At 44.8% G+C, this 23,785-nt stretch overlaps 1 protein-coding gene across 2 annotated transcripts in view; it reads right to left on the bottom strand.

Annotated features, from left to right (window-relative positions):
• Positions 1-4,206, bottom strand: part of b3galt1b (UDP-Gal:betaGlcNAc beta 1,3-galactosyltransferase, polypeptide 1b) — a 138,295-nt gene extending 134,089 nt beyond the window's left edge. For both annotated transcript variants that reach the window (XM_078552316.1, XM_078552317.1), the window contains exon 1: positions 3,571-4,206. The gene's annotated coding sequence lies outside the window, so the exon portion shown is untranslated. The remainder of the gene's footprint in view (positions 1-3,570) is intronic.
• Positions 4,207-23,785: the final 19,579 nt, after the last annotated feature.

Below are 23,785 nucleotides of genomic sequence, written 5' to 3'. Positions count from 1 at the left end.
GCCTTATCTTTTGCACTGATGTGCTAGGCTCCTCCGCCATTATTGATGGGGATATTTGTGGAGCCTCCTCCTCTAGTGAATGTGTGTGAGGGAGACAGAGACCGAGAGAGCGAAAGAGAGGGTGTGTAGTGTGGGGAGAGGATGTGTGTGTGTGTGTAGGGGGGGAGAGGAAGAGTGTGTGTGTGGGTGGGGGGAGAGGCAGAGGAGGTGTGTGTGTGGACAGGAGAGTAAGTGAAGGAGTGAGAGAGTGAGTGTGTGTTCGGGAGTGGGAGTGGAAGTGGAGAGAGAGAGTGTGTGTGTGTGGGGTGGGGGGAGTGTGTGTGTGTCGGCAGGAGAGTAAGAGAAGGAGAAGGAGAAAGAGAGAGAAAGAGAGAGAAAGAGAGAGAAAGAGAGAGAAAGAGAGAGAAAGAGAGAGAAAGAGAGAGAAAGAGAGAGAAAGAGAGAGAAAGAGAGAGAAAGAGAGAGAAAGAGAGAGAAAGAGAGAGAAAGAGAGAGAAAGAGAGAGAAAGAGAGAGTGAGTGTGTGTGTGTTTGGGAAAGAGAGTAAGAGTGTGTGTGCGCGCCTGGCTCACTCCCAGTCTCATGATTCTCAGTCATCCTCACACACCAACACACACTCTCACACTGGTTGAAGGTGAGTGAGTAAACGCCATGAGATTGGGAGTGAGCCAGACACACACACACTCACCTTTTCACATTCTAATGATCATTTTCATTAGTTACTCTTTTAAAAAAAATATCAATTTATTCCTTTGAGTTTTTGCTCAGCAAGTTATTTCTTATCTTCACACAACTTTTTTTTTTAAATTCATGTATCTTTCTGAAATCTGCTCATCAGCCCCTTGAATGAGAAAATAATGGAAATGTGGCCCCCCCCCCATACAAAAAGGTTGGACAAGCCAGCATTAGTATCTTATCAATGAAGAAGGTTAACTTTTTGAAAGTGTTTCCTATTACCCTTGTTTAATTTCAAGCACCAGAAACACTAATGGTTGTCGTTATGGCCATTGCTGTGCACAAACTATCATACAACCCAGCCATAGTTAAAATTTCACTTTATACCCCCGATATCCTTTTAATATATTCTTAAATCCCAACATAAATTATCCCAACATGAATTAAAAAGGCAACTCAAACATTCTACAAAATAACATGGATGTTTAACTTGAATCAGTGCATGTCGATGGAGGCTGGATGCAAGAAAGTGTGCAGACGGTTTCATTTATCTGTCAAATGAAAGTAACATGAGAGGTGTCAATAATAATTGAAAAAAAACATGTATTGGTTTTGAACAGACACTTGCCAAAATGCAGAACATATTTGTGTGAATTAGTAACCTTTTTTGTTAAACATTCATTATCAGGACATTGAGGTTTAAATTATGAGAACAAATTGCATAAATTTGGCTGGTGTCCCCTTGGGTATAGAAAATTGAACAGTGATCTCATCAAGGTATTTGAAACCTTGAAAAGATTTGACAGGGTATATATGAAAAGCTATAATTAGAAATAGCCATTCGGAACCAAAACCAGGAAGAACTATTTTTAGCCACAGGGTAGGAAAATCTGGAACACTCTTCCCCAAATGGCCATGGATACTAAGCCAATTGGAGCTTTCAGGAATTAGAATTATTTTTATGAGGCAAAGATAGATATGGAGCAAAGGTGAGTAAATAAAATTGAGGTGCAGCAGTGATCAAATTGATTGGCTGTGAAGGGTCAAGGGGCTGAATAGTCTACTCCCATTCTGAGTTAAACCATGCATTGCTGGACGTATCCCTCATAATTTCCAGAACTTGTACAATGAAAAATTCTAACATCTACAAGAAATGCACAATTAATTCACTACAAAAGGAATGTCCCATTCCATAAGACAAATACAACATAAGTCAGGTTTGTGGAATCCAGTACATGACTAACTGTGGACTCTGCTTTATTTTCATTATCACTTTTCTGAAAGTTTTCAAAGGCTAGAATGGATAGCACCATGAGGCTACGCAAAAGGCTATTTGTCCATTAAAAGAAAACTATGATACTTTGTTAGCAATTTGTGTAGTTCCAAACTAGCCCACACAGTACTTATCTTGCAAGACTATTCAGTCCCAAAACCAAACATTAAAGGCACCATATGCTGCCTTTCTCACATCATACGCTAATTTTAGGAAGGCAGCCAATGCTTTTCTCATAATACCGAAGCAAAGTGATAAAGAATTTACAAGTGATAAAGTGACAACCAAGTGTTGTGGCCATCATTGACGGAAGCAGGAAAGCAGTTATTATTTGAATATTCTTTTGAATTAATTGTAAATTCTAAAATTGCAACATAAAATATTACCATAATATTCAATTTCAACATGAATTCTTAATGTCAAGAACTTTATGCATGCAAAAGCTGTGTGGCACAAAAATAATTATTCAATTTAATTTTAATAAAATTTATGAAATATAATTGCATATTGTACATGCATAACTTGGGAGATACTGAATACATGTAATGCACACTTTCTTATGGAATACAAGACCTTCACTAGTATCCTGACAAATAGAAGCATAGCCGAGGGAAGGGAGGAAGGAGTCCACTAGTACTTTTTACAAAATTCAATTCCTTAAATGAAAATTTACAATGACTTGAATGTAGAATTTTGGCATTCGGCTGTTTCCTGCCTCATGCATAAGGTGTCAACCATAAAAATGAAATTAGTAACCTAACCTCTGTCAAATGAATTTATATTACTGAAGACAAATTTCATAGCAGTAATATCTCACTGAATTAAATTTCTTTTTAAAGGAAAATAACATTTATAATATACGCACGCAACAGTTGACTTTCTTAAAATGTGTGTAATCCAGGAATTTGAATAATTAACAAATATGACAGTTGTGTTTTAGGCATCAAAAGACAACAAAGAACAACCCCACTTTGTGTCTTTACATGCATCGTTTGATAACACAATGAAGCAACAAACTGAGATATAAGACTGAGATCCACAAAATACTAAGATCCAAAAAAAGGATGGATTTTTATTCACTCAGTAATTTCACACACCACAGAATCTCAGTGGTAACTAAGAAAAACAGCAACCTTGCATAAATATTACTTTATATTTAACAAGTAGAACATTGTAAAAATGCAATTTTTGAAGTTGCTTGTTATTTTATCGCCAGAAGACTAACTGATGCAAGAACCTAAGTTTATCAACATTGGACATTCCAACAAATCCATCCCCCCCCAAAAAAAAGGCTTGCCAGAGGCGCTTTAGTAATATATTCGCCAATTGTCACAAGTCGCCTAGAAACATTATTATTTATTATTTCTCAATTTAAATGTAAACCTAGCAAAAAGGCTACCACGAATCATATCGCGTATACACATATGCTGCATACACTCCGCATATTGCTTTTGCCTGTGAAATACGGGAGCAATGCACCCATCGACTTCTCATTGAATGGAAAAAACCTCCGGTCCGCAATTTAAAACAAGAAGAATGGCAAAGGATTACAATGTCGCTTTTACATCACACCTAACAGACAAAATGTCTGCACAATGTACTGTAATTCGAGACTGGATTTACCTGCTGTCTGTCGGCTTGTCGCTGCCTATTAGAGGTGACTGAGTGGTGCTGCTGGCGCTGCAAAGTGTCTCTCCCTTCCTCTATCTCTAGTCAGGCTCCAGCCCGCAGCTCCTGTGCGAACCCGCCCCTCAGGCGAACTGAGTCGACGCGAATCAGAACCTGAGAAGGAGCTCCGCCGACAGCCGCCACATCACAGCTTCAGCGCCAATTCGCGCTGTCACCGTGCAGGATATCCGCTGCGAAAAAAAAACCCCGGCTCATTCAAAGCCGTATGTACTGTCCGGTAAAGGTGAACATCCCGCGACACTTGGCGATGGAGCAGGTGAACGACCAGTGCAGGAATATTCATTCCTCATGGTCATATGTTGTTACCACGTTGTTATCATTAAGATTGCCTTTTGCAGCTTGTTTCGTATTATTCAGGGAAGATTTAGTCAAGTAAAATGTGTTTCATCTTTTCTCTGTCTCCTATTTTGAATTTTTAAGCGTCGAAGGAATCTTGCTTCTTGCTGAGGAAGACAAGGATGGTCTAACCCACTTCAGCCTCCGCGTTCCCTCCTTGACAACCCTAGAAGAGGAAAAACGTGCAAGAATCCGCACTTTTTGTCATTAATGTGACATCTGTATGACATCTGCATTTATACAACTTCTTGTTCATGTCGAAACATCTAACTGCGCCTCAGATTCATCACTACTGGCAAACGGCGACTGTTACAGGTCATATTGCGGGTATAAAATCGTTATTTTCTGCTATTGACATAATTTTCCTCCACGCACCAGATTCCGTGATCAAAACTAATGAAATATATTGGTCCTTTTTATGTAAACTGTCACACGGGGTGTTGGGGGGGAGGATGGAGATCTCTCACGCCGCGCATCCATCAGATGCATCTCTACAACCAGAGGATCCCACCCGACCGCATGTAAATATTAACGGAACGGTGCGATGTCATTTTTTTCCAACACACAACTCGGACATTTGCAGGTGCAGCATTCCAGGTACAAATCAGCCGTTATATAATGAGCATCCAGGAAAGACTGAACAGGTTGGGGTTCTTTTCTCCAGCCCAACGTTGAAAGATCTTTAAAATGATGGAGTTCAATAGGTTAAATGTAGGGAAGATGTCTCCATTTCGCGGGCGTTCAATACTAGAATCCGTTCACACCATACAAGTACCAGTCAGTGAGGGAAACAAGAGGGAAAAACTTACCTGACCTCACGCCTCACTAACCTACTGGTTGCAAATATATCTGTCCTTGACAAGTACTGGTAAGAGTTACGACTCACAGTCCTTGTGGAGACTAAATCCCATCTCCATGTTGAGGTTGCCATCCATAGTGTGTGGCACTACCACCATAATAAATGGGATAGATTCAGCTCAAAACTGGGCATCCACGAGGCTTTGTGGGCTATCAGCAGCGGCAAAAGAATTGTATTCAACCACAACTTGTAAACCTCATGGCCCAGCATATCCCTCACTCTACCATTACTATCCTGCCAGGGATCAACCCTGGTTCAATGAGGAGCGCAGGACAGCATGTCAGGAGCAACACCAGGGGTATACTAAAAATGAGGTACTAATCTGATTAAGCTGCAACACAGAATTACATGCAAGCTAAACAGTAGAAATAGCATGTAATAAAGAGAGCTAAGCGATCCCACAACCAACAGATCAGATCAAAGCTCTGCAGTCCTGCCACATTCAGTCATGAGTGGTGATGGACAATTTAACAACTAACTGGAGAAGGGGCTCCACAACCACCCTGATCCTCAATGCTGGGAAGCCCACCAATGCAAAAGACAAGGCTGAAACATTTGCAACAATCTTCAGCTGGAAATGTTGAGTTGATGATCTATCTAAGCCTCCTCCTGAAGCCTCACCATCACAGATACTGGTCTTCAGACAATTCGACTCAGCTCCATCTGGTATCAAGAAATGGCTGAAGGCACTGGATAAAGTATAGGTTATGGGACCTGACAACATTCCCAGCAGTAATACTGAAGACTTGTGCTCCAGAACTAGCTGAGCCTTTGGCCAAGCTGCTCCAGTACAGCTACAACAGTGAAAACTACCCAATGTGAAAAATTAACCTGTTCTCAAGAAGGAAGGACAAACCCAATCTAGTCAGTTATCACCCATCAGTCTACTTTTGATCATCAGTAAAGTGATGGAAGGTGTGTTAACAGTGCTAACAAGTGGCACTTGCACAGTATTAACCTGCTCATGTATTTCCAGTTTGGGTTCTGTCAGAGCCACTTCAGCCTGGCCCAAGCAAACACCAAAAGAGATAAATTCAAGAGGTGAGGTGAGAGTGACTGCCTTTGGCTGAATGTGGTTTCAAGGCACCCTAGCAAAATTGAAGTTAATGGGAATCATGGGGAAAATTTTCCTCTGATTGAAGTCATATCTAGCCCAAAGGAAGATGGTTGCAGTTGTTGATGGTCAGCCGTCTCATCCCCAGGATATCGCTGCAAGAGTTTTGCAAGTTATGCCCTCAGGCCCATCAATCTTCAGCTAACTGGACCAGCCATATAAGTACCGTGGCTACAAAAGCAGGTCAGAGGCTGGGAATTTTGTGGCAAGTAACTCATCTCCAGCCTGTCCACCATCTACAAGGCACAAGTCAGAAGTGTGATGGAATACTCTCCACTTGCCTGGATGAATATAGCTCCAACAACACCATCCAAAGCAAAGCAGCCCACTGAATAGACAGCCCATCCATTCCTTTAAACATTCCTCCTCTGCCACCATCTACAAGATGCAGTGCAGCAACTGGCCAAGCCTTCTTCGACAGCACCTTCCAATCCCGTGACCTCCACCACCTAGAAGGACAAGGGCAGCAGATGCATGGGAACACCACCACCTGCAAGCTCCCCTCCAAGCCACACACCATCCTGACTTGGAACTATATCACCATTTCTTCACTGTCACTGGGTCAAAATACTGGAACTCCCTCCATCCCCAACAGCACAGCATTTCTTTGCCTTATCCCGAAAAGCTATAAGGAATATTTTTTCTTATGCTATCACTTTCCTTTAAAATTTAAATGCATGTATTCTTTTAAATTTCACTTACACACACAATTTTCCATTCCAAGAAGGAGTTTTCTTTGTGCACCTGGAGCTGTGAATAATAATGAAGTGGTGGGTGTACCAACAACACATGGACTGCAGCAGTTCATGAAGGCAGCTCACCATTATCTTCTCAAGGTCAATCAGGAATGGGCAATAAATGCTGGTCTTGCCAGCGATTCCCACATTCAAAGAACAAATAAATAAACACAAGGTAGTCGCTAATACATCAAAAATAAATTCAAAAGAAATTTCTTTATGCCGAGTGGTGAGAATACCAAAGATGTTGCCACATTTAGTGGTTGAGGCAAACAGCACAGATGTATTTAAGGGGAAGTTACGTTAAGTATATGAGGGAGAAAGGAATAGAAGGATATGTTGCTAGGGTGATAAGAAGTAAGGTGGGGGTAGATTAATGCTGAACATAGACCACTTGCGGTGAATGGCCTGTTTCTGTGCTGTAAATTCTATATGATAAATACTGGGTGATCAGTTGTAGCCAGCAGCTAATTTAAAAGATGTAATAAAATTTAGTTACCAAGTTAAAGATCATTCCTGGGAAATTGGAACTTTTTTTACTGACACTAACTTTGATGAACTTTTGTAATAATTGCTCTGCTCCCGGTTTCTCTTTTTGGTGAAAGTTCCGTAGAGTCAACAATAGATTTCCCAGTGGAATTTATGTAAGCTTTTAGTTAGAGGGAAAGAAAGAAAGATACAAGAGAGGCCAGTCTGTATCAGAGGTTTGGTGACCACCTGTTGATGCTCTTGTGCTCACATCCTCAGACAGATGCACAGATACTTGGCTTTGGTAAACAAATGTGGATGCAGAGACCCCAATCACAAGGTATGTTATGATAGCAGACCAGATGGCACGGAAATGATATGTGAAGACCTGACTGACTAATGCATGGTTGTCCACTCTGCATGCTTTCAGTGATATAGCAAGAAAGAACTATGTTGGGGTTAAGAACAAGCATAGCAAAAAATAGGCGTCGGCCCTATTTAGTGAAGTGCCAGCAACTATATTTGCAACTATTGTTGCCTCTATCTGTCATTGACCATGGAACTGTCTTCATGGGCTCTGGGTCAGCAAAGAGCCAGATTCAAAGCTGTGGCATTTGCTGCAAGTATACCCACAACTGAAATGCAGCATAGGCCTAGCACAATCAGTGACAGTAATAGTCAAATACAGTCTCCAAATTGCCTCACTTCCTTTCAGGTTTGCTGCAATGTTGAGTTCTGTGGATGGTATGATTGGCAGACAGGACAAATTTCCTTACAACCTACCATCCAGGCAGCACCAACTCAATTTCAGTAGCTTTCAAAGTGGGTTGGATGCTGTGTTGGTCCCAACCATTTTCAATAAACATTCCCCTGAACATTGAGGTTCTTTCCCATCCATTTTACCTGTCATTTCTTTGCCCTATCTCAAAAAGCTGAAATAATTTATTTTCTTATGCAACCACTTCCCTTTAAGTACATGTAGTTTTCTAAATTTCACTTAAACACAATTTTCCACTTCCTTTCTTAACAGCACTGTGGGTGTTCATACAGCAAATGGACTGCCATGGTTCAAGAAGGCAGCTCACCATCACCTTCTCAATGGCTATTAGGGTTGGACAATAAATGCTGGCTTAGCCAGTGACATCTACATCCCAAGAACAAATAATTTAAAAAAAAGCTTGCTTTTTGCACCTGAAACTGAATAATAATGAAGTAGACTGAATCTTGAAAAGCGAATGTTATTAGTACAATACCATTCTAGCAAAATTTCACCAGTTCTTTTAGAATTTATTTACACTAGCACAAAAAATTTCAAGCCATTCAGCCTTAACCACAACAAAAATAATTTTTACTTCAGCAGCTCTTGATCATCATATAGCAACTCTCATCTCTTTCTCCACTCTTTTAAATGGTTTCACAAACATTGCACTGTATTTAAGCAATTTGCAAACCCCTTTTTAAATATGATTTGGCCAGCTGAATATAGAACAGCCCAAGAGCCATAAATGGCATCATATTTATTAAGCTATTCTAATATATTTCTTATGTCAGTCATGAGCATTAGAAAATTGGGATTTCGCAGCTACTCATTTGCATTTTCAATGTTTGCTTCAGCCTCAAAAGTTAAACATTTACAACTAGACTTTTAGATTGACATTCTTTTACATTAAGTGTAAGCCATTATTTTAAATGGATTACCTCCAGCATTATAAGAATATTGTTCATAAAGTCTAAGCTTCGATCTTAATGGGGATTGGAGCTTAAACCCAAGGTATTCATTAATCATTCCTTCATTAATGGGGATGTTGTTTGGAATATGAACTTAATAAGAGGCAGAAAATTAGTGAGGGTACTAAATTAGACATTGTATGAAGGTCAAATGTAGCTGAGTGCTAATTAATTTTAACTTGCTGTGAATCAATCTTGCAAAGTTTATCAAGTATAACATTTTTGTTTACATTTTATGTTTCACAGTTTTATAATGAAGTCAAGGTTTGTTAAAGGTGTTCGATGAGCAGTAACTTGTTATAATTGCAATGTTTTCTTTAAGGTGTTTGAGATCATCCAAACTTTTCACAGCTCATGTTTTGTTATTTAGTTGATTCATTAGAATTTACCTAGCCTGTACCTGAAACATTTCTTCCTTAAATATTGTTTCGTTACAGTTTTTCCTGTCAGTTCTGTTTTACTCTGGCTACATACCCTCATATCCCATTGAAGTGAGACTTCTTCCAATTTAGAAGTTCTGCTTTAGATTGTTACTTGATACTCTCCATTACTAACCTAAACCTTATGGACAGGATTTTTAAGTTGGTGTGTGGGCCCGATCGGCAGGCCTCAGAGCAGCCAGGGAAAGGACCGCCATTTGCATTCGGCCCCCAACTGCAATTTCACGCTGGCTGGCCAGTTAACAGCTGAAATGCTCAGCACTGCTGGGGTGGGGTGGGCAGAGAGCAGACGCTGACGTAAGCATGGGCACAGGGGAGCGCGGAATGAAAGCCCCCTGAAGGCAGAGAGCTGCCTCAGGGAGCTGAAGAATTTAAAACCAATAAATAAAGACTTTAAAATCCGGAAAAAAAATGCCCATGCGTCAGAATCAATCACCTGAACATATACAAAATGAAAATTCTGTCCATACATTTTAATTTTTAAAAATTTAATAAAGGAAACCTCATCCCATCCTTGGATGAGGTTTCATCAAAAATGCAAAGTCCGCCTGGCAGATTTGCCCGTCCGCCAACCGTAAAGTTGGGTGGACCACAGGGACATTTGGAACTTTAATGGGCTTAATTGCCCTTTTAATTGTCGGCAGGCACACTCCCAACTTTTGCGCGCACCCGCCAACCGAAATATCGCATGAGCGCAGGATGGCATCGGGACGCTTGCCCAACACACTATTTTACGCTCGAGCAGGTTGGGCGCGTGCCCGCACGCCGACCTAAAAATGCGGTCCTATGACATAATGATCACTCACAAATGCTCTCCCACAGAAACAAACATATTGCAGATGCTAGAAATCTGAAATAAAACCAGAAAATGCTGGAAATACTCAGCAGGTCAGGCAACACCTGTGGAGAATCAAAGTTTCAGGTTTGTGACCTTTCACCAGTGTTTTGATGAAAGACTTGATGATATGGATCTTCAGTTCTACAAAACAAAGCTCCATCAGTGCATCCTGCGATACTCTACTCTCAAACATCTTCTGGACTTCACTTGCTTCACCTGTCTCCAACCTCGGAAAACAACTCATTGGTGCTTCATGTTGATTCCACCCTTCTTAAGTCATCGTTATTTCACAGTGGGTGTCTGACTTGAATTCTGGACTACTTACTACTATCACCACTTATTTCCTAATCCCCAACTTTAATGGGCTTAATTGCCCTTTTAATTGTCGGCAGGCACACTCCCAACTTTTGCGCGCAGACTTGAATTCTGGACTACTTACTATTATCACCACCTATTTCCTAATCTCCAATTATCATGTTTTTCTGTATCCTAATTTTTATGTAACTAGACCAATATAACTTGTTCCAATCATGTGCAATTTGGATTCCGCTCTGGACCCATCAATCTATTTCATTTTTGCTCTTTCTTTTCTCTTTACCCCTCCTAAATTCTCTTCCAATGTCATGCCTCCTTTAATTTCTCCTCTCCCAGTTATTCTGCATCCCAATTATCTACCCCAACCATTCAGTAATCCTCAACCTTCCTGCTGCCATCCCCAGCTTGACTCTGGGCAGAATTTTCCCAGAATTATACTAAGTGCAGTAGTGGGCGGGTAAAATGGAGTCCTACCCACCGACGAAAATGGCAGGTTTTCACGCTGTATCTTCCTTAACCCGCCTCATTATCTATGCATTCCTGGGAAACACGCCATTTCCATGGCGAGCAGGCTCTCATACGCCTACTCGCCATCACCTCGCTGTTGCATCACGCTGGCCGCCATCTTTAAAAGGTAGCCTCCAACAAAGCACTCATCACCACCAGCTCACCACTGCTGTCCGGAAGACATTGCTAGCATAGGCAAAAAGATTGCAGCCCCACCTCTTCAACAACTGGTCCCTCAAGCAACTGCTGGATGCCACGGAGGCCCGATGGGATTTGCTCTACCCCTGCTTTGGCCGCAGGATGGATAGCAATGTCACCAACCTGGCTTAGGAGGCGGTGGTCAGCACGAATGCGCTGCAGTGGAGGACAGCCACTCAGAGCCGCAAAAAGATGAATGATCTCTTCCCTTCCAACAGGGTAAGTCACTCTTTTCATCATTGCCAACTCACACACTCACAAACCCATCACACATCCACAGCACCCTCACTCACTGTCAGTGCAAGTGACATCACCATTCAGTCTTTCACACACACCGTCATTGTCCTCATCCCATCCATGGGACCACTCACCACCCATACCAGCCAGGCATACTTATCATCTGGCCTGGCAGGAGACTTGATACACTTTCTCCATCTATCTCCATACAGGACAAACTGGCTCACAACAGGAGGGAAAGGTCGCAGACAGGTGGAGGGATGCCAGAGATCAAAGCTCTGACAGAATTCGAAAACAGAGCCATCCAGCTGGCTGACGATGACCGGTCCTGTGCTGACGGTAAAGTCGACGCTGCTCTAGCAAGAGAGGATCCAGCAGTGCAACATCCAGCAGGCAACCATCCTCTTTCACAGGCCACTGCCATGCACTAATTATCTCCCCTTGCTTTCACAGGCATATCTGCCAAACAACCGACAGAGTCCATGACCCAGGGCCTCCAATCAAGCTCTGAAGAGGAATCTGAAGGGACCCTCCCTGAAGTCCCCTCACAACGCTCACCCACATGCTCCACCGGTACAGAGACACATGTCTTGGTGGGACCTAGCTTTAGAGTAGCCTTGGGATCACAATCTGGTGAGCACATCGCACTTTCTGATCCACAGAAGGCAGAGGTAGGGACTCCCCAGGTCCCCGGCACTCAGAGGATTGCTGGAGGCCAGAACGTTGCTGAGTCACATGATGAGCCTCTGGACTCGGTCATGTCACAGTTGCCGGAGCTGCAAAGGCAAGCTAGGGAACAACAGGAAGGGATGTCTGCTGCATTCCTCAGATTGCAAGGCACAATGGAGGAGTCGGTCCAAGTCTCGACTCTCCAGAAGACACCCTCCAAAGTCATCACAGACAGGGTGTCACAGTCAGTAGACTGCCTCCACCTTTGTTGTGGATGTCCGGAGAGCACCAAGACATGGTGGCAGGGTTAGGGAAGTTAGGTAAAAGTAGTTGCACAGCCACGGGTGTTGATCACTTGTACATACTGTTCACTTTTGTCAATAAACTCCTAAGAATGCCACCCTGCCTGTGGCTCTTTGTTCTGATGAGCAGTGTTCTTGTCACTCAGATGTGAAACCTTTCTGCACAAGATAAAAGGCAGGGATCTCAGCCCAGGGCCTCTTCCCTGTTCTCTGTACAGCCTTCAGACCACAGTGATGGTCCAGCCTCACACTCCCTGGAAACATTACTGATGCCTGCACCTTGGCGGTGCTGGTCATTGGTGCCAGAATGTAGTGAGCAGGCACCACAGAGTTCTTTCATACTCTCTGTGTGCTCACCACCTTTAAGGTGGGTTTGCCCCCCATCACACCAGCGTCTGTGACCATTGATGCTGTGCACCAGCTCCTGAAAGGCTGAGGTGCTGAAGGTGGACACAGCATCAGATGCATCTAAAGTTTCATGGCTGCGTCTCTGAGATGGCCCTGAACAGGGAGCGCAAGCAAGCTGCCCTCGGTGAGACAGGAGTCAAACATTCTCAGAGGCTATTCGGGCCTCCACTGCATCTCCACGACAGGAGCATTCCCACAGAGGGTATTGGCACTGCCATAAGCCAGATTATAGTCAAACGTTCACAGCTGCGATGTGAGGGTCTATGGGGACACCTCACTGCATGTCGTCATCATCCTCCACAAATCTGGCAGCTATGAGAGCCTCCTGAGTGTGCTTGCCTAATCTAGCCAGTGCAAGAGCTTCATTGCCATTGCCATTCACCACCGAGGACCCCCTCACCCTCATCCCTGTCGGCATCCTCCTCATCAGAGGAGACGTGCAGCTCCTCCATCTCCTCCTCAGCCAGCTCCTCTTGCCAATGCAGCGTCAGCTGGAAAAGGGTGCAGTGGACGACGATGCGTGACACCCTCTGCAGACTGTATTGCAGGGCTCCACCAGACCAGTCCAGGCACCAGAACTGCATCTTCAGCATCCTGATGGTCTGCTCCACCAGGTTGTGAGCTGCTGCATGAGCCTCATTAAAGCATTGCTCTGCTGCAGCCTGAGGACACCGCCCGGGTGTCATCAGCCACAGCCTCTGCAGGTAGCCTTTGTCCCCAAGAAGCCTACCTTGCAGCCTCTGTGGACCCTGGAATACTGCAGAGACCTGCAAGCGACTGAGGATGTAGGCGTCGTGCACACTCCCTGGAAACCATGCGCATACCTGCAGGATGCATTTCTGGTGGTCATATACCAACTGAACATTCAGTGAGTGCAAGCGGTTGATGTAGTCCACTGAGTGTAGCGATGGAGAACTGAGTGCCACATGAATGCAGTCAATCGCACCCTGCATCTGTGGGAACCCCGAGATCAGGGCGAATCCAATGGCCTTGCATCCTGGCTGTCCTAGTCCCAGGCAAAATGCACAAAGTTGTGTGCCATGGAGAAAGACCCGTGACCTCATGGATGCATTTGTGGGTGGTGGATTGTGAAATCCCACGGAGGTCACCTGTGGAGCCCTGAAAGGAGCCACTGGCACAGAAATTGAGCGCCGCGGTCACTTTCACAGCCACTGAAAGTGGATGTCCTCCATGTTCCCATGGCGTCAAGTCCTGCAGTGAGTGGCAGATGTGAGCCCCAGGTCCCTAGACATGCGCAGTCATTGGCGACACTGGTTCTCATTTCATCTGCAGGAATGGCAGGTGGCATCTATAGATCCTGGGTGTCACTCAGCGCCAACCAGCCACTGCTCGCTGTCGCTCCTGAGCAGCGTGTGCAGGAGCTCCTGCCGCCCCTTCTTCATGAGGTTGCTGCTCCTGCCTTTGTGTTGCCAGGTGCCTCAGTCACTCTCTCCTCCATCTTCTACAGTTTCTGTAGGCCATCAGGCATACAGCTAGGTCACCAGGATCCATGATCTTGACATGGGGTCTCCTGCAGCATGAAAGGGAGAGAGAGACGTGTTTATCATGGCTGTACTTAGCACCTTTCCTAGCCCTGTCTGACTGCCCCTTAGTGCTTGCCGGAGAGTGCTAGTCACCCCTTGGGTGGCCAGAGATGAGTGTGCTGCATGGCGGCCATGTCAACCTGCAACATGGGGACATGGGGGACACTGGTCCAAACCAGGATGCTGAGATTGCAAGGGGCGGTGACCGCCTCCAGCAGTGACTGCTGCTTGCACACGAACAGGAGAGAGAGCACATCCTGAATGGGTCACAGCCAGAGTGGGTATTCGGAATTTGGTGCAAAGCGGGAATTGAACTTGTAAGTCTTTCTCTTTAATTTCTCTTTAATTTTTGTAAATTCAGTATTCTAGTTAAAAGATTGGTAAGGTAGCTGACTCAACTGACTGTGTGACAGTTAACTGTCAATCACCTGAAGCCTAATTAGGGCCTGAGTAGGGGTTAATTACTATTTGAATCTTAACTAATGGTGAGTCAAGTCAGCTCTATTTAAGAAAGGGACTATCTGGAAGCACGCTACAGTGTGCTTGCACACGAACAGGAGAGAGAGCACATCCTGAGTGGGGCACAGCCAGAGTGGGTGTTCGGAATTTGGTGCAAAGCGGGAATTCAGTGCATAGGGGATTAGGTGCTCTTTGCATTTTTTCCTTGCTATCCAACTTCTTAAATCTTCAGAGCGTGCTGTAGCAGGAGAGGCTACAAGGGAAAGGAATCACTGGTAAGTAGTGGGTAAGGTATTTACTACTTTAATCGCTTATGGTTTAAGGTCTTTTTGTGGTTTACAGTTTGTATATTCTACAGTAACGAGGATCAGGAAAGAAGAGCCCTAGAGTAATTGATTTAAAAGGCTTAATTTAAAGGGATAAGTCATGACAGGAGCGCTCAAAGCTGTGGTGTGCTCCTCGTGCTCCACGTGGGAAGCTGGGGACATTTCCAGTGCCCGGGACCACCATATGTGCAGGAAGTGTGTCCAACTGCAACTCCTGGCAGCTCGGGTTTCAGAGCTGGAATGGCGGCTGGGGACACTGTGGAGCATCCGCGAGTCTGAGAGCATCGTGGATAGTGCATTTAGAGAGGTGGTCACGCCGCAGATGAAGGGACTTGAAGAAGGAAGGGAATGGGTGACCACCAGGCAGTCCAAGAGAAACAGGCAGGTAGTTCAGGAGTCCCCTGGGGTCCCGCTCGCAAATCGGTATTCTATTTTGGAGGCTGATGAGGGCGCTGGTTCCTACAGGGAGTGTGAACAGAGCCAAGCTTCTGGCACCACATGCAGCCTGTCTGTACAGGAGGGGAGGAATAGCAATAGTAATAGGGGATTCTATAGTCAGGGGAACAGATAGGCACTACTGTGGCTGTCAACGTGACTCCAGGATGGTATTTTGCCTCCCTGGTGCCAGGGTCCGGGATGTCGCTGAACGGCTGCAGGGCATCCTGAAGGGGGAGGGTGATAAGGCAGAGGTCATGGTACATGTTGGTACCAATGACATAGGTAGAAAGAGGGATGAGGTCTTGCGTCAAGAATTCAGGGAGTTAGGGAGTAGACTAAAAAGCAAGACCTCTCGGGTTGTAATCTCTGGATTACTCCCAGTGCCACGTGCGAGCGAGCTCAGAAATAGGAGAATAGCGCAGATGAATATGTGGCTTAACCGTCGGTGCAGGAGTGAGGGTTTTTGATTCCTGGATCACTGGGACCGTTTGTGGGGAAGGTGGGATCTGTACAAGCGGGACGGTCTACATCTGAACCAGAGCGGGGCTAACACCCTTGAGGGCAGGTTTACTATTGCTGTTGGGAGGACTTTAAACTAATTCGGCAGGGGGAGGGGGACACAGAATGTTAGCAGAATAGGGACACATCATAATACAGTAAAATAATCAAGTTAGAGGGAGTACAACTTCAATAAGCTTCAAGGGAGTTAGGCAAGGCTGGATGGCCTCTATTTTAATGCCAGGAGTATTACAGGTAAAACGGATGAGGTAAGAGTGAGGATTGACACATGGAATTGTGATATAGTAGCAATCACTGAGACGTGGTTGAGGGAAAGGCAGGATTGGCAGCTCAACATTCCAGGATATAGAATCTTCAGGCGAGACAGGGGAGGGGGTAAAAGAGGAGGAGGCATTGCATTATTAGTTAAGGAGTCAGTTACTGCAGTAAGGAGAGATGATATCTTGGAGGGGGCATCGAATAAAGCTTTGTGGGTAGAGTTTAGGAATAAAAAAGGGGCAATCACATTATTGGGTGTTTATTATAGACCCCCAGATAGTCAGCGGGAAATTGAGGAGCAAATATGTGCACAATTTGTGGAGGTGTGTAAAAACAATAACAATAGGGTAATTATATTAGGTGATTTCAACTTTCCCAACATTAATTGGGATAGACATCGTGTTAAGGGCTTGGATGGAGTGGATTTCTTGAAATGTGTACAGGAGAACTTTTTAGATCAATATGTAGAGGGTCCAACAAGGGACAGTGCATTGCTGGACCTGATTCTGGGGAATGAAGCCAGACAGGTGGTGGACGAGCATTTTAGCAATAGCGACCACAACAAGGTACAGTTTAAGTTTGTTATGGACAAAGAAATCGACAAGTTGCAAAAAAATGTTTTGGATCGGGGGAGAGTGGATTTTAATAAAATAAGGCAGGATCTGGCCAAGGTAGATTGGGAACAGTTACTTGTGGGAAAATCTACAGAGGAACAGTGGGGGGTGTTCAAAAAGGAAATGGGGAGGGTACAGGCTCAACATGTTCCCTCTCGGGTGATAGGAAGGAGTAACAAGCCCAGAGAACCATGGATGACCAGAGAAATTCAGGTTACGATGAGAAGGGAAAGAGAAGAGAAAGCTCTGGCTGGTAAAAGTAGGGAAAATCCCAAGATATTCTATAAGTATATCAATGGGAAGAGGATAACCAGGGAAAGAGTAGGGCCCATAAGGGACCAAAGGGGCAATCTATGGGTGGAGCTAGAGGACATCGGTAGAGTGTTGAATGAATACTTCATGTCCGTCTTCACCCAAGAGAATGAGGATGAAGGTATCAAACTCGGGGAGAGAGACTGCGAGGTTCTTAAGCAAATTGATATAGGGACTGACAAGGTATTGGAGGTGTTGGCAGGCTTAAAAGTGGACAAATCTCCAGGTCCGGTTGATTTGTGTCCCAGGCTGCTGAGGGAGCCAAGGGAGGAGATCGCAGGGGCTCTGACCCGAATTTTCAATTCCCCTCTGGCCACGGGGGAGGTGCCAGAGGACTGGAGAACAGCTAATGTGGTTCCGCTATTTAAGAAGGGTTGTAGAGATAAGCCAGGGAACTACAGGCCAGTGAGTCTCACGTCAGTGGTAGGGAAACTATTGGAGAAAGTTCTGAAGGAGAGTATCTCTCTCCACTTGAAGAGGCAAGGTTTGATCAGGGGTAGTCAGCATGGCTTGAATTTTTTGAGGAGGTGACCAGGTGTGTAGATGAGGGTAGTGTAGTTGATGTAGTTTATATGGATTTCAGCAAAGCCTTTGACAAAGTCCCACATGGGAGACTTATAAAGAAGGCAAATGCACATGGGATACAGGGTAATTTGATAAGGTGGATTTAAAATTGGCTTAGTTGTAGGAGGCGGAGGGTGATGACAGAAGGATGCTTTAGTGACTGAAAGCCAGTGCCCAGTGGTGTGTGCTCGGTCCCCTATTATTTGTCATTTATATAAATGGCATAGATGACTATGTGGGGGGTAGGATTAGTAAGTTCGCGGATGACACAAAGATTGGCTGGGTGGTTAACAGTGAGGTTGAGTGTCTTGGGCTACAGGAAGATATGGACGGGATGGTCAAATGGGCAGCTAAGTGGCAGATGGAATTTAACCCTGAAAAGTGTGAGGTGATACACTTTGGAAGGAGTAATTTGACAAGGAAATATTCAGTGAACGGCATGGCACTAGGAAGTTCTGAGGAACAAAGGGACCTTGGCGTGTGTCCATAGATCTCTGAAGGCAGAGGGGCACGTTAGTGGGGTGGTGAAAAAGGCATTTGGGACATTTGCATTTATCAATCGAGGCATAGATTACAAAAGTAGGGAGGTCATTTTGGAGTTGTGCAGAACCTTAGTGAGGCCACAGCTGGAGTACTGTGTGCAGTTCTGGTCGCCACATTATAGGAAGGATGTGATTGCACTGGAGGGGGTGCAGAGGAGATTCACCAGGATGTTGACTGGGATGAAACATTTAAGTTATGAAGAGAGTTTGGATAGACTTGGGTTGTTTTCGTTGGAGCAGAGAAGACTGAGGGGCGACCTGATCGAGGTGTACAAGATTATGAGGGGCATGGACAGGGTGGATAGGGAGCAGCTGTTCCCCTTAGTTGAAGGGTTAATCACAAGGGGGCATAAGTTCAAGATGAGGGGCAGGAGGTTTAGGGGGGATGTGAGGAAAAACTTTTTTACCCAGAGGGTGGTGACGGTCTGGAACGCACTGCCGAGGAGGGTGGTGGAGGCGGGTTGCCTCACATCCTTTAAAAAGTACCTGGATGATCACTTGGCACGTCATAACATTCAAGGCTACGGACCAAGTGCTGGTAAATGGGATTAGGTAGGTAGGTCAGGTGTTTCCCACGTGTCGGTGCAGATTCGATGGGCCGAAGGGCCTCTTCTGCACTGTGATACATGGCCAGCGTTGGCGAGGAGATTGTGCAGTCCACCCGCTCCATGGTCCAATAAAGTGGTGGCGAACTTATAGTCTGTGCCGGGGGTTGTGGGGGCAGTGGGGGGTAAGGTATGGAGCGTTTGGCGGTCCTTTAGTGCCACCGTGTTGCTTGCATGGGAGGGCAGGCTAGGAGCTCGATCCCAATCATATCACTGGCTGCGCCTGATTCGTCTCAGTTGCAGAGGCATGGTCAGTTTATACAGATGCCCCTAATGATTGGCCACTCCCCTCACCTTGCTCCCTACTTCAGTTGGCTGTGTGCGGGATGCAGCGCCAGGGCAGCACTTGACCCCCTCCCCTCAGCAGTCGCCTCCAGGCCAGGCATCAGTTCCCCCGGCGCCCCTGAGGACTGTAAACAATGGGCGAGCTGTGGAGAACATTGCTGCACACTCACCTCAGTTCCCCCAAAGTGAAGGCTGCGAAGTGCACATCACCTGCATGCTATTGTGAAACACGTGGGCGGATGATAGGCAGGGTTCCAAGAACCTGGTGGGTTGGCCTTTTAATTATATGCTAATGTATTAAAATTAGCTCCCCGCTGACTGATGGCGGGAAAGGCGGCCTGTCGTCAGTGGGCTGAGCGAGTGATCAGGACCTGCCTTCATGCCATCGTGAAGCAGGTCGCACCATATTTCCCACGCACGCTACCTATCAAGACCGCCAGCAGCGGGCTCAGAAAATTCCACCCTCGGTTCCTTTCTGGCATCCTTTGACAGGCTTACTGAGGCACTGAGTGCAGGCTTATTATGAGCAGCAACCCCAACTGCCCCATCCCACTTTTTCATTGACCTTCCCATGCATTCCTCCCACTGGGGGCTAATCTTGCCAATCTTCTTCCTTTGCAACTCATCCCTCCCACTCTGTGGATTTTGCCAGTGGATCAGCTGTCACCACTCCTCTACACATCTCCCTCCAGAATGTTGGCTCATTTGTAAACAAGGCCCTTGCCATCCATTAGCTTATTGTGAATGCTTGTATCAACAATATGGCCTTAATGGAAACCTGGCTGAAGGATGATGACATCTTTCCCCTGAATGAAGCCTCCCCACCTGGTTATATCTTCCACCTCTTACCCCATCAAGACCATGGTCGTATTGGCAACTGTCATAAGATGATACCTTGGCCTTACCCGCTACTTCGCTGGCACTTTCTCCTTCTTTGAGCATCTCACCTTGTAACCATAAGACCATAAGGCGTAGGAGCCATTCGGCCTTTCGAGTCTGCTCCCCAATCAATGAAATCATGGCTGATCTGATAATCCTCAACTCCACTTTCCTGCCTTTCCCCATAACCATGATTCCCTTACAAATTAAAAATCCACCTTGAATACACTTAGCAACCTCGCATTTACAGCCCTCTGCAGTAAAGAATTCCACAGATTAACTATCTGAGAGAAGAAATTCTTCCTCATCTCTGTCTTAAATGGGCGACATTTTACTCTGAGGTTATGCCCTCTGGTCCTAGACTCTCCCACAAGGGGAAACAGCCTCTCAGCATCTACCCTGTTAAGCCCCCTAAGAATCTTATATGTTTCAATAAGGTCACCTCTCATTCTTCTGAACTCCAATGAGTACAGCCCCAACCCACTCAACCTCTCCTCATAAGAAAATCCCTCCATACCCGGAATCAACCTGGTGAACCTTCTCTGGACTGCCTCCAATGCCAGTATATCTTTCCTAAGATAAGGGGACCAAAACTGTTCACAGCATTCTAGATGTGGTTTAACTAGTGCCTTGTATAGTTTTAGCAAGACTTCCATATTTTTGTACTCCGTTCCCTCTGAAATAAAGGCCAACATTCCATTTGCCTCCCCTAACACCTGTTGAACTTGTATGTTAGCTTTTTGGGATTCATGCACAAGGACTCCCAAATCCCTCTCTGCTGCAGCCTTCTGCAGTCTTTCTCCAATTAAGTAATGTTCAGCTCCTCTATCCTTCCTGCCAAAATGCATAACCTCAGATTTTTCCACATTATATTCCATCTGCCACTTTTTTCCCACTCACTTAACTTGTCTTTAGATTCCTTGTGTCATCCTTACCACTTGCCTTCCCACCTAATTTTGTATCATCCACAAATTTGGTGATAGTACATTCACTCCCCTCATCTAAGTCATTAACATATATTGTAAATAACTGAGGCCCCAGCACTGATCCCTGTGGCACTCCACTAGTTACAGGTTGCCGTCCTGAAAATGCCCCCCTTATCCCATCTCTGACTTCTATTAGTTAGCCAATCCTCTATCCATATTAACATACTCCCCCCCCCCAATACCATGGGCTCTTGTCTTATTAAGTAGCCTTGCGTGCGGCACCTTATCAAACGACTTTTGGAAATCCAAATATATTACATCTACTGGTTCACCTTTATCTATCCTGCTTGTTACCTCCTCAAAGAATTCTAATAAATTTGTCAGGCATGATTTCCCCTTCGCCATGCTGACTGCTTGATTAGATTACGTAATTCTAAATGCTCTGTTATTAACATCCATTATAATAGACTCTATCATTTTCCCAATGACAGATGTTAAGCTAACTAGCCTGTTTTTCTCTCCCCTCCCCTACCTTTTTGAATAAGGGTGTTAAATTGGCAGTTTTCCAATCCTCTTAGACTTTCCCAGAATCTAAGGATTCTTGGAAGATTACTACCAGTGCAGTAACTATCTCTGTAGCTACTTCCTTTAATATCCTAGGATGCAACCCATCAGGTCCTTTGGCCTCATTAATTTCCCTAGTACTTTTTCTCTAGTGATAGTTATTGTATTTATTTTCTCCCCCTCTTTTGCCCCTTGATTATTTAGTATTGGAATGCTATTAGTGACTTCTACCATGAAAACTGAAGCTAAGTATTTATTCAACTTCTCTGCCATTTCCTGGTTCCCCATTATTATTTTCCCAGTCTCATTCTCTAAGGGGCCTATGTTCACTTTGGTCTCTCTCTTCCTTTTTATATATTTAAAGAAATTCTTGCTGTCCATTTTTATATTACTTGCTAGTTTACCCTCGAGGTTTATTTTCTCCCTTCTTTTGGTCATCTTTTGTTGGTTTTTAAAACTTTCCAAATCCTCTGGCGTACCACTAATCTTTGCCACATTATATGTCTTTTCTTTCAATTTGATACTATCCTTAACTTCTTTGGTTAACCATGGTTGGTTTATCCCCTTCCTTGAATCCATCTTCCTCACTGGGATATATCTTTGTTGTGAGTTATGAACAATTTTCTTAAATGTCTGCCAGTGTTCATCAGCTGTTTTTTCTGCTAAAATCCTATCCCAGTCCACTCCAACCAACTCTGCCTTCATTCCTTTGTAATTAACCTTATTTAAGCTTAGCACATTTGTTTCCGATCCAAGTTTCTCAGCCTCAAACTGAATGCCAAATTCTACCATTTATGATCACTGTTTCCTAAGGTATCTTTTACTCTGAGATCATTTAATGTGCCTCATTACACATTACCAGATCCAAAATAGCCTGATCCCTGGCTGGATCCACAACATATTGGATGGAGGAAACTTTTCCGAATACACTCTAAATTCTTGCTCGTGGCTACCTCTGCCAATTTGATTTTCCCAATCTACATGAAGAGTAAAGTCACCCATGATTAATGTACTGCCTTTTTTACATGCCCTCATTATCTCCTGATTTATCCTCTGTCCTACAGTATAGCTACTGTTCGGGGCCCTATAGACTACTACCACCAGTGTCTTCTTCCCCTTGTTATTTCTTACCTCCACCCATATGGATTCTACATCTTCCGATCCAAAATCCTTTCTTGCTATCGTACTTATTCCATCTCGTACTAACAAAGATATCCCACCACCCTTTCCTTCCTGCCTGTCCTTCTGAAAAGTCACATAGCCCTGAATATTTAGTTCCCAGCTTTGATCTCCTTGTAACCATGGCCAGAATTTTCCTGTCAGTGATTTGGGGGCAGGGCCCGCTCGCCAACGGGAAAATGACGTTGGGAGGAACCCCCGACGTCATCCCAGTCCATTTAAATTTTTAGGAAGGCAGGCGGACAGCAAAATCAGCCATTGACAGGATAATTAATATCATTCAAGACCCTGCCCGTCCAACCTTAAGGCTGGCGGGCAGGCCAGCAGCCCCAGTGGGCTTCTGATAAAATATGAAATCTCATCCACTGGCGGGATGAGGTTTCATGTTCGTGTTTAAAAACTTTAATAAAGTTTCAATGCTTCTTATTAACATGTCCCATCTCGTGTGACATTGTCATATGAAGGGGACATGTTAATAATGTTTTTATTTTTCTATTTTTAGAGTTTTTTAACCTGTCACTAATCTCCCTGAGACAGCGAAAGAGCCCACTTTGACAGTTGGTGAATCCCTCCCCCCCGCACAGGAAACACATAGCGCGTGCTATCGGGAAGGCTGCTGGGCGGGCCTTAATTGGCCCGCCCACTCAAAATGGCGGCGGGCCCTGTTTCGGCGGCGGGGTTCGGCTGTCCGCCCGCCGTTCAGCCAGTGGGGCCCGCCTGCCCAACAAGGGCAAAATTCTGCCCCATGTCTCTGTAATGGCGATAAGATCATACCTATTAACCTCTATTTGTGCCATTAATTCATTTATTTTATTTCGAATACTACGTGCATTTAAGTAAAGAGCCATTAATTTTGCCTTTTTACCATTTTTCCCCCTTTTGACCCTATTTGCTGCTTTTTTTTATGCTTGTACACTCTGTCCCTTCCTGTTACACCCTGGGTATCATTACCTAAATAGCTGTCCTGCAAGGCTGCCAT

Source organism: Cetorhinus maximus, chromosome 11 (genome assembly GCF_964194155.1).
Source record: "Cetorhinus maximus chromosome 11, sCetMax3.hap1.1, whole genome shotgun sequence".
Lineage (NCBI taxonomy): Eukaryota > Metazoa > Chordata > Chondrichthyes > Lamniformes > Cetorhinidae > Cetorhinus > Cetorhinus maximus.
Note: the sequence above shows the minus strand (reverse complement) of the source record. Positions and strands in the feature narration are given on the sequence as shown.